The following is a 10,897-nucleotide window of genomic DNA, read 5'->3' on the forward strand; positions in this document are numbered from 1 at the left end:
CCTATTATTTAAATTAATCTTGCGGTCTCATAATAGGGTTAAAATAAATAATCGCACTCTTAATCCCACTAAGGTAAAATCTAAAAGTAGATAAACCCTAAGTCAAATGGTAAAGGTCATTGACTTAGATAAAATAGTGGGAGCGGCAAAATATTTAAAGTCTTTAATAATTTGTTACACGACAATATATATTAATGAATCTATCTTTACATTTTTAATTTTTAGTATGACTAATTCAATGTCACTGCGCTCAATACTCGATACGAACAAACTGACCGGTCCTAATTTTATGGACTGGTATCGGAACGTCAGAAATGTTCTGCGGGCCGAAAAAGTTGCTTATGTCCTTGACACTGCTTTACCTATTGCGTCTAAGGAAGGGGAAGATGGGTTCACAGAATTTGATTTCAAGGCCCACAAGCAACACATGGATGATAATGTGTTGGCTAGTTGCATCATGCTGGCATCCATGTCGCCTGAACTGCGTAAACAGCACGAGCATATGGATGCCCCCTCTGTTATCCTGCATCTCAGGGAGTTGTATGATATTAAAGGCAGACATGAGAGGTATGAGACCTTTAGGGAATTGTTCTTATGCAAGATGACTGAAGGCATGTGTTTTAACCGCCATGTACTGAAGATGATAGCGCTCATTGAGAAGCTAGAGGGTCTAGGGTTCACAATGGATGCTGAATTAATTAATGACTTAGTTCTATCATCACTTCCTCCTTCTTTCAGTGAATTCATAATGAATTACAACATGCATGGGATGCTTGTGAGCTTGCCAGAGTTGTTAAGTATGTTAACAACTGCTGAAATGTCTATCAAGAAGGATGAGACACAAGCTCTTCTGATTGGTGGGCCTAAAAGGGCCAAGGGTATGGGCAAGGAGCCTGCAAAAGGCAACTCCCTTAAGCCCAAAGGAAAATCCAATAAGAAAAAGGGCAAAGAGAAAGGTAAGAGTGCACCCAAGGACAAAAGCGATGTTGTATGCTTCCATTGTGGCAAGAATGGCCATTGGAAGAGGAATTGTCCAGACTACCAGAAGAGTGTGAAGGAGCATGGTGATGCTTCTACCTCAGGTATTTACATGATTGAGATAAATTATTCTTGTGCTAATCCGACTTCATGGGTATTGGATACTGGTTGTGGTTCTTATAATCTGCAATGTGATTGCAGGTGCTTAGGAGCCCTATAAGATTGGAGAAGAACGAGGTGGACCTCTGCATTGGTGATGGAGCAAGAGTTGCTGCTCATGCTGGTGGAGATACCGACCTCATTAGCCTACGGGCCTCTTATTGCATTTTAATAATTGTCTTTATGTTTCCGGCATTTCTAGAAACATTATTTCTATTTCTTGTTTAGAACAAGATGGTTTTGCTTTCACTATTAGGGACGGTACATTTTCTATCATTTTGAATGATATTATTTTTGGTACTGCTTCTTTAATAAATGGCTTGTATGTCTTGGAAATTGGAACTGAAGTGCTCAATGTAGATGTGAAACGACCTAGGATAGATAATCAATCCTATCTTTGGCACTATAGACTAGGGCACATAAATGAAACAAGATTGTCTAGGATGTATAGAGATGGATACCTAGATTCCAAGGATTTGGAATCCTATGGACAATGTGAATCTTGTCTAGCTGGGAAAATGATTCATCAAAAGCCCAATGGGCCTGAGATTCATAGGGCTAGTGAGTTATTAGAACTCATTCACTCTGATGTATGTGGCCCAATGTCTATTGAGGCTAGAGAAGGATACTCCTATTTCATTACCTTTACTGATGAAGTAGAGAAACAACGTCGCAAGATGATTAAGTCATTGCGATCAGATCATGGTGGTGAAGATCTGAGCCATGAGTTTCAGGATTATCTAAGAGAAAATGGAATTCTCTCGCAGTTTACTGCACTTTACACACCACACCAAAATGGTGTATTCGAAAGGAGAAACAAGACCTTGTTAGACATGGTTAGGTCTATGATGAGTGAGACTCAACTTCCAAGATCTTGAAGAAGTACAAGAACAACAAGAACAGATTGAGGAACCCGAGTCTGCTCCGCAGGCGACGTTCTCCAATGGAGAAGTAAACACACAACTCCGTAGATGTACGAGGGTCATCCATCCACCTGAGAGGTATGAGTTTGTTATTGAGAATCAGCAAACCGTCGAGGATGATGAACCAAGTAACTACGAAGAGGCAGTCAAGGATGTTAACTCTTCTAGATGGCTCGAAGCCATGGAATCTGAAATGGATTCGATGTATCAAAACAAGGTATGGACCTTGTTCCTAAACCGCAAGGAATAGTTCCTATCGGTAACAAATGGGTCTTTAAAAGAAAGACTGATGCAGATGGCAACATTCAGACCTACAAAGCTAGGTTGGTGGCGAAAGGGTATCGTCAAAAACAAGGAGTTGAATATGATGAGACTTTCTCACCGGTTGCCATGATTAAATCTATTAGGATCATGCTTGCAATAGTAGCAGGCATCAAGGAGTTGGAATATTCGTTTTGACGAAATCGTTAAGAGTAACGGTTTTATCAAGAACGAGGATGAACCTTGTGTTCACAAGAAGGTTAGTGGGAGTAATGTCGTCTTCCTGGTACTTTATGTAGATGACATAATTTTAATAGGAATTGACATTCCCAAATTACAAATAACGAAAGTGTGGCTTTCAAAAGGCTTCACCATGAAGGATTTGGGAGAAGCGACCTTTATACTTGGTATAGAGATCTATAGATATAGATCCAATAGGTTGCTGGGCTTATCTCAATCCACGTATGTTGACAAGATGCTAAAGAGGTTTAGCATGGAAGGGTCGAAAAGGGGTTTTCTTCCTGTCAGTCGTGGGGTACATCTTTCAAAGGCTATGTGTCCTAAGTCACAGCCTGAGAAGGATCGCATGAGTGGAATTCCATACGCTTCGGCTATTGGATTCATCATGTATGCCATGATATGTACGAGACCAGATGTCTCATATGCTTTAAGCATTACGAGCAGATACCAGTCTGACCCTGGAGAGGGTCACTGGACAACAGTCAAGACCATCCTTAAGTACTTAAGAAGAACTAGGGATGCGTTTCTGGTCTATGGTGGGGTTGATGAGCTTTCAGTGAAAGGGTTCACTAATGCCAGCTTTCCGAATGACAAAGATGACTGTAAGTCACAATCAGTGTTCGTGTTCACCTTAAATGGTGGGGCAGTATCTTGGAAGAGTTCCAAGCAGGTGACAACAGCAGATTCAACGACAGAAGCTGAATACATAGCTGCTTCAGAAGCGGCTAAGGAGGCCGTGTGGATCAAGAAGTTCATATCTGAACTAAGGGTGGTTCCAAGCGTAGATGAGCCCATACAGTTGCTTTGCGAAAGCACTGGAGCCATTGCGCAATCAAAGGAACCTAGGTCTCATCAAAGATCTAAACACGTGCTCCACAGATATCACCTGATTAGAGTAATCATTGATAGGAAGGATGTAAAGATGGATTATGTTCCCACAGATAATAACCTAGCTGATTCTCTGACAAAGGCTGTTTCTCAGAGAAAACATGATAGTCATTGTGAGGCTTTAGGTATACGACTTAGGTCAGATTGGTTCTAGGCCAAGTGGGAGCTTGTTAGTATATGGAGACATATGTGGACCTTTTATATTGTCACAAATAAATAAAAGCACTATTTATCCTGTTTCATATTTTGTCTCAATATTATTGTTAATATTTTATATGAGTAACATGATAAACCCCTTGGAATAAAAATAGGTATCTCTTGAGTATCAGTGATGAGATCATGATCATGAGGATTCAAGGATACTGAACGTTTATTCCTAATTTTATGTTCCTAGTCTAGAGACACTGAGAATGGGGATCAGTGATCTCGGGTAAGACTAGCACGACTTATCTACTTGTATACAGATACAAGGTAAAGACCTCATGTGCTACAGATATGGAAATGTCTTAGCTAAAGTCGTGGGTGGATCTATAAGGGTATAGCTCGCACTGAACAGACCCACAAAAGAGACTTTATGAGGAAATCTCACAGAGAGTATCATTAGAGTAGTCTCTTTATATTTGGGTATGTCTTTCCTTAGTCTAGAAGTTATTGCATAGACTATGTTCTAGAAGGCATGCTTTGACTGTATACCTCGTCTGCCTGAAAAATGGAGACTCATAGGTATACTGTCGGGCTTGTCCTGAAAGAGCACAGGGCTAGGGTGATAAGCTGAATGAATTCGTCAAATCTCTGTGAGAGATTAGGTTATCTGTAAACCGGAGAAATCGGGATGACATTTACAAGGACTCGGGAATCTATGCATAGTAAAAGAGATCATGAGATGATCTGCCTTTAGAGTCGGTAAATTGAAGATTCCCTATTTCGAATAAAGCTTACCCTAAACGCAAGGGTTGATACGCTTCCTTACCCTAGGTTTTATGGGAAGGTAACCGAGACGAAAGGAAATACATACGACAACCAAATATGTGTAATAGGATGATTATGTCATTAACCTAACTAGCTCTGGGGCAACAAAGCATTGCTAGTGCTCTGTGTTGTCATTAGATGGGTTGTGGGCATATTGGGCCCAAGCCCATTTATGTCAGTGGCTATGTTGGGCCTAATGGGTCACACACTAACACCTTATTATCATGACAATATAGCATTAAAGGTATTGGGCCTAATAATGGTTGTTAGCCAAAGAAGAAGTTTGGAAGCCCACCAAAAGGGGAAAAGGGCGCATGGTTAGTTAATGGGCTTGGATGGTCCAAGACATTACTAATTAATTTAATTAGTTAAATTAATTATCAAATGTTTAAATTCTGAATTTTGAATTTGAAATTTGAAATTTGAAATTTGAAATTTGAAATTTGAAATTTGAATTTTGAATTTGAATTTTGAAATTCGAATTTTGATTTTTGAATTTGAAATTTGAAATTTGAAATTTTGAAATTTGAATTTGAATTTTGAATTTGAAATTTGAATTTGAATTTGGAATTTGAATTTGAATTTAAAATTTAAATATTTGAACGTTTGAATTCAAATGTTTGAATTCGAATTTGAATTGGATATGAAAAGTTGTTTCATTACAAAAGGATAAGATAAGATCTTGTTGGAACAAATCCCAAATATCAAGAGGAGATCTTTGAGAATCTTCTAGTGAGGATATGGGGCGCTGATTTAGGTATCTGATGATGGTCATAGGATCAACCAAATGAGCTCCAGTCAGATTTGGTTTGTTGAGAGAATAAGTGAGACAGTTGATTCAAGTTTGAATGCAACTTCTCAACGTATTTGGACTGTTATGAGGCCAAGTGGGGCGCACCATATGGCTGGCCATATGATGATTGTTTAGTCAGATTCTTGTTGAGATATTCACTTGATATCATGAGGATGTGAGAGGAGGTTGTTGACAAAATTTGAATTTTGCAACAACTCCACTCATCCCCCCTAGTGTGCGCTATATATAGGGCCTTATTTGAGTGAAGAAAATTTGATTTTAATTAACTCATTCTCTCATCTCCTTGTGGGTTCCTTTTGTTAGGTTTTTCTTAAGAGAGTTTTGAAATAACCTAGCCTTTTTCAAAGTAAATCCATGCGCCACTTTTGTGTCTATTCTTGCTGAATATTCACTCTTCTAAGCACCTTGACCTAGCCTCCTCCTCCACACATTGGGCGCATAGCTTGCCTCCATTGGTGTTTTCGTTGGTGGCCTTGAAGAAGAGTTCTTCCATCTTGACAAAGGGTGGTGTGGATCAACATTAGAGGGCTTGCATCTTCAAGCCTCATCTTGATCATCCTCAAGTTTTGGAAAGCGAACAAGGTAACGTCCATGCCCTAAAGCATGTTTCTTGATATGGTATGTGTTATTCCGCTCGAAAATTTTTTTTTTTCCCTCTCATATGCCTCGACCTTCAAGGTCAGTTTTCTTTCAGCCACAGCTATCTGATTGTATCCTGAATAACCATCCAAGAAGCAATAGAAAGCATGTCCTGCCAACTGCTCTAGCATCTGATCCAAGAAAGGAAGTGGAAAATGATCCTTCCTGGTTGCCTTATTCAGCCTCCGGTAATCAATGCACATTCTCCAGCCAGTGATTGTCCTTGTGGGAATCAACTCATTATTTGTATTTTTCACCACAGTCATCCCCCCTTTCTTGGGTACTGTTTGCACAGGACTCACCCAAGCACTGTCTGAAATAGGGTAAATCATCCCAGCATCAAGCAACTTCACCACCTCCTTCCTCACTACTTCCTTTATAGTGGGGTTGAGTCTCCTCTGTGGTTGCCTTACTGGTTTGACCTCTTCCTCCATCAACATTTTGTGGGTGCAAAAGGAAGGATTAATACCCTTAAGATCTGAAAACTGCCATCCAATAGCCATTTTATTCTTCTTGAGTACCTTAATCAACTTCCCTTTTTCCTCATCAGACAAAATTACATTAATGATTGCTGGATATGTTTGATCATCCCCAAGGAACACATACTTCAAATGTGAAGGTAATTCTTTAAGTTCTACCTTAGGTTCTCCTTTTGGAATGTCATCAATCTTCTTCTCAAGCTCTTCCACTTCTGACTCTTCTTGGTAATCTTCTGTACCTGTCTCTTCTTCAGATCTTTCTTCCTCAACTGGGAATCTTCTTCTTTATTCACTTCTTCCACAACCTCCTGTATCACATCCAATCTAAAACAATCCTCCACATCAACAGGGTGCTTGATGGTTTCAAATACATCAATTGTGACTGTTTCCTCATCCACCCTTAGCAACAACTTTCCTTGTTCAACATCTATCAAAGATCTTGCAGTTGCTAAAAAGGGTCTTCTTAACAATAGAGGACTTTATGTATCCTCTTCCTCCATGTCAAGAATCACGAAATCCACTGGAAAAATAAACTTGTCTACCTTGACCAAGACATCTTCAACCACACCTTCAAGCCTCTTGATAGATCTATCTGCAAGATGCAGAATAAGATTGGTCTCCTTCAAAGTGTTGATTCCCAAAGCTCTACATACTGTCAATGGTATCAAGTTTATACTGGCTCCCAAATCGCACAATGCCTTTCCCACCTCCACATCTCCTATAGCAATAGAGATATTGAAGCTTCCAGGATCTTTCGTTTTTGTTGGAAGCTTCTTCTGGATTAGGGCACTACACTCTGCTGTTAGGGCCACTGTCTCACCATCAGTTAATTTCCTCTTCTTAGTAAGAAGATCCTTCATGAACTTTGCATAGTGAGGCATATTTTCCAGTGCTTCAGAAAATGGTATGTTAATTTGTAAATTTTTGAAGATATCCAGAAATCTTGCATAGTGCTGTTTCTGAATCTCTTGCTTCAACCTTTGAGGATAGGGAACTTTAGCATATGGAGATAAAATAACTGGCTGTTCTTTCTTGTTAGCCATCTTCTTCTTTTCCCACTTCATCATCTTTTATGGGGAAGCATTTTTACCAACTTCTACCTCTCCTTCATTCTTATTGTCCTTCCCTTCCTCTTCTTTATCAATTCCAACTATAACATCTCTAACAACTACTTCCTTCTCACTTTTCTCATTTCTCATCTTCTCTACTTCATCATCAGAGACTACATCTTCAACCACAACCTCTTCTTCATTCTTTTTATTTTCCACATTCTTTTTCACTGGTTGAAGTACCAACCCACTTCTTGTCATAATTGCTTTACAGTGCTCCTTAGGATTCACTAATGTATCACCTGGAAATTTCCCTTGTGGTCTCTCTGATATCTGTCTTGATAATTGACCAATCTGGGTCTCAAAATTTCTGATTGATGCTTCCTGATTTCTGAAAGAAGTTCTGGTCTCCTGCATGAATGCAGTTGTCTCTTCCCTGAATGAATTAGACCCCTGGATATAATCCTGAGTTGTCTTAGATAACAGAGAAAACGTTTTCTTCCATGCAGCAGGATCACTTGACTGCTCCTTCATATGTGGTGGTGGAGGATGTAATGTTGGGTTCAATTGATGGTTGGAACTATAGCTGAATCATGGGTGTTGATTCTTGTTCTTCCATGGTGGCACATAAACATTCCTTCCCTGATTGTTGTAGTTCCTTTGATTATTCTAATCATACCACACTCCATTCACCTCTGCTTGTTCTGGTGATCCCCCATGATCACACTCCTCTGTCACATGGCCTTTGCCACAGATAGCACATACACTCTTTGTTTCCACAGAAGCTACCTTTTGTGAAGAGAGTTGCTTAATAAGGGTATCCAACTGTTGTTGCTGTTGTCTCTGTGTCTGCATCAGTTGATCATTCCTTGCCAACAGAGCATCATACCCATCCAACCTGATGACTCCTGTCCTTCTGTCAGCCACTGGGGCATTATCAAATTCCTGAGATGCCAATGACTCAAAGATATCCAAGGCTTCTTGAGGGGTCTTGGTAGTCAATGATCCACCAGCAGTGGCATGCACCAAGGTTCTAGTGTTAGTGGTCATTCCTTGCAGGAAGATTGCTGCTTGTTGCCATGCCTCAATTCCATGTTGTGGACATTTCCTCAACAAAGTCTTGAATCTCTCCCAAGCCTCATAAATGGATTCTGACTCTTTCTGCTTAAAGCTTGTAATCTCATCCTTCAACTTGGCCCTCTTGGATGCTGAGAAAAACCTCTGCAAGAACTTGGTTTGCAGATCATCCCAAGTTGTTATACTTCCTTGTGGCAAAGATTGCAGCCATCTCCTTGCATCATCCGTCAGTGAATGAGTGAATAGTCTCAGCATAATTGCATCTCTTGTGACACCATTTATCTTCACAGTATCACTCAACAATAGAAAGTTCTCTATGTGCAAGTAAGGGTCCTCTGCACTGGTTCCAGCAAACTGGTCCTTCTGCACCAAATGTATCAAAGCAGGCTTCAATTCAAAGTTGTTGGGCTCCACTGTTGGGCGCACAACACTCCCAATTGGAGGAATCACTGCAGGAATCATGTACTCTCCCAGTGTCCTCTGTGGTGGTGGTGGTCTGTGATTCTCTGCCATTATCTCTTCCTGATTAACCGTACTTGATTCACCAATTTCTTACAACTGTCTCCTTTGCCTGGCTGCCCTTTTGTGCTTCCTCAATGTCCTTTCTAATTCTGGATCATACAACAACAAATTCGGATCAAGTGTACCTCGCATATACCAGAATCAAAATTGACCACAAACTTAACATAAACTAAAATACTGAAAACAAAAGGATTCATTCTCAGAATTCTATGGTATCAGTTAGTGTTGAAAAACAAATTCCCCGGCAACGGCGCCAAAAACTTGTTGGACGTTTAGCAAGTGCACTAGTCGTACAAGTAATAAAATGATGAGTAAAGATCGTTCCCACGAGGAATTGTATTCAAGCACCAATAAACCATAAAAAACTAATTTGAATCAGATAAGAGTTTATAAAAATCATGAATAATAAAGGAGACAGTCTTAAGATTACATCAGAACTCTAGCATCAATCCCTTGAGTACTAGAATTCTGATGTTGAGATTATCAAATACAGAAGTCATATAAACATCCCTGTTCTATACTACTTCCTTGATAGAAATAATTAAATCAGAAAATCTCAAATCAACACATGAAAAATACTTCATCATATTAATCAGATCAACATAATATTATCATGGAGTTCTATTGCATTCAGACTACAAAGACTCTACTCAGACATGACTAAGGAATAGATAAGAGAAGAAGAATCAAACTTCATTTCCATGTTGAAAGTCTTCAATCTCCAATCTATTACAAAGAAATCCTAATACAACAACTAAAACACTAAGAGAATTTAGAGAGAAGTCAGACTAAAGTTTAAGAGAGAGAGAGAAAATATCAGATCTCTCAGATCCAGCTTTTTTTTCTAAGTGTCAAGGCTTTGCCTTATATAGTGTTACAATTAAAAACAGAAAACTGATGTGGGCGCTAAAACGTACATAAGTGACCGTTTTAGCGTCCATGCTTTACGTATGCTCAACTGCTTTTAACTGATTCCAACGCTAAAACGTTAAGGAATGACCGTTTTAGCGTCCAAACTTGGTGAATGCTTAACTGACTTTAACTGACTCCAACGCTAAAACTCTTGATTTGGACGTTTTAGCGGTGGAGACCATAATCTTTTTTCCACTTCAGGGCGCTAAAACGCTTATTGCAGGCCGTTTTAGCGCCCAAGACCAGCAATTTTCCAACTTCTAAGTGCAGCAGTGCGCTAAAACGCTCTGTGTGGGCGTTTTAACGCTCATCACCAGCAAGTTTTGGCCTCTTCCTGTAGCAGGGCGCTAAAACGCTCAGTGTGGACGTTTTAGCGCTCAACACTTAGGCAATTTTTCTCCTCTTGAGCTCCAGAATCTTCTTTCTTCTCCAGTTTCCTTTCAAGCTTGCTTTTCCTACAAGAATCATACAAATTTCCAATAAAGCTCTTGAACTTGTAATTGAGGACATCTTAGGACATTAAACTTGTTTTTTCATCATTTAATCACACAATTTGATCCTAATTCCTGCTAAAAACCATGATGAACTAAGGGTTCATCAGTAAGTATACATGAGAACAATTGGGGCCTATTATGAAAACGATTAGATGCTTTTGAGAATGACCTTGGGTCAGAAAGATAGATAGAGATGAGAATGAGGTGAATTGATACCAATAAATTTGTAATATGGTTATGTTATTACCTAAAAATCAGCGGAAGTGAAACGGTAAACCAGAGAAAGTTTAAAGTATTGTGAATTAAAAGGTCACAGAACCATAAGAGATGAGTAATTGTGAAGGATCAAAGGATAATGAGTATCATAAAAAGGAGATCATGCTTGTGATAAAAGTAATATGGTAAAGATACACACTTGAGGATACTAATTGGGAGCAGGAGGATGAGACTCACCGGCTGTGTCCTGAGTTAGCGGATGAGTATGATTTAATTT

At 39.4% G+C, this 10,897-nt stretch overlaps 1 non-coding gene across 1 annotated transcript; it reads left to right on the forward strand.

The window, feature by feature from the left end:
• The first annotated feature begins 8,486 nt into the window (after positions 1 to 8,486).
• LOC133314794 (small nucleolar RNA R71) lies at positions 8,487 to 8,593 on the forward strand. Its single transcript, XR_009752007.1, has one exon. It is a non-coding gene; the product is annotated as a small nucleolar RNA R71 (small nucleolar RNA).
• Positions 8,594 to 10,897: the final 2,304 nt, after the last annotated feature.

The sequence above is a fragment of the Gastrolobium bilobum genome, unplaced genomic scaffold (genome assembly GCF_033153095.1).
Source record: "Gastrolobium bilobum isolate Gb01-03AN ecotype WA unplaced genomic scaffold, APGP_CSIRO_Gbil_v1 utg30825, whole genome shotgun sequence".
Taxonomy (NCBI): Eukaryota; Viridiplantae; Streptophyta; class Magnoliopsida; order Fabales; family Fabaceae; genus Gastrolobium; species Gastrolobium bilobum.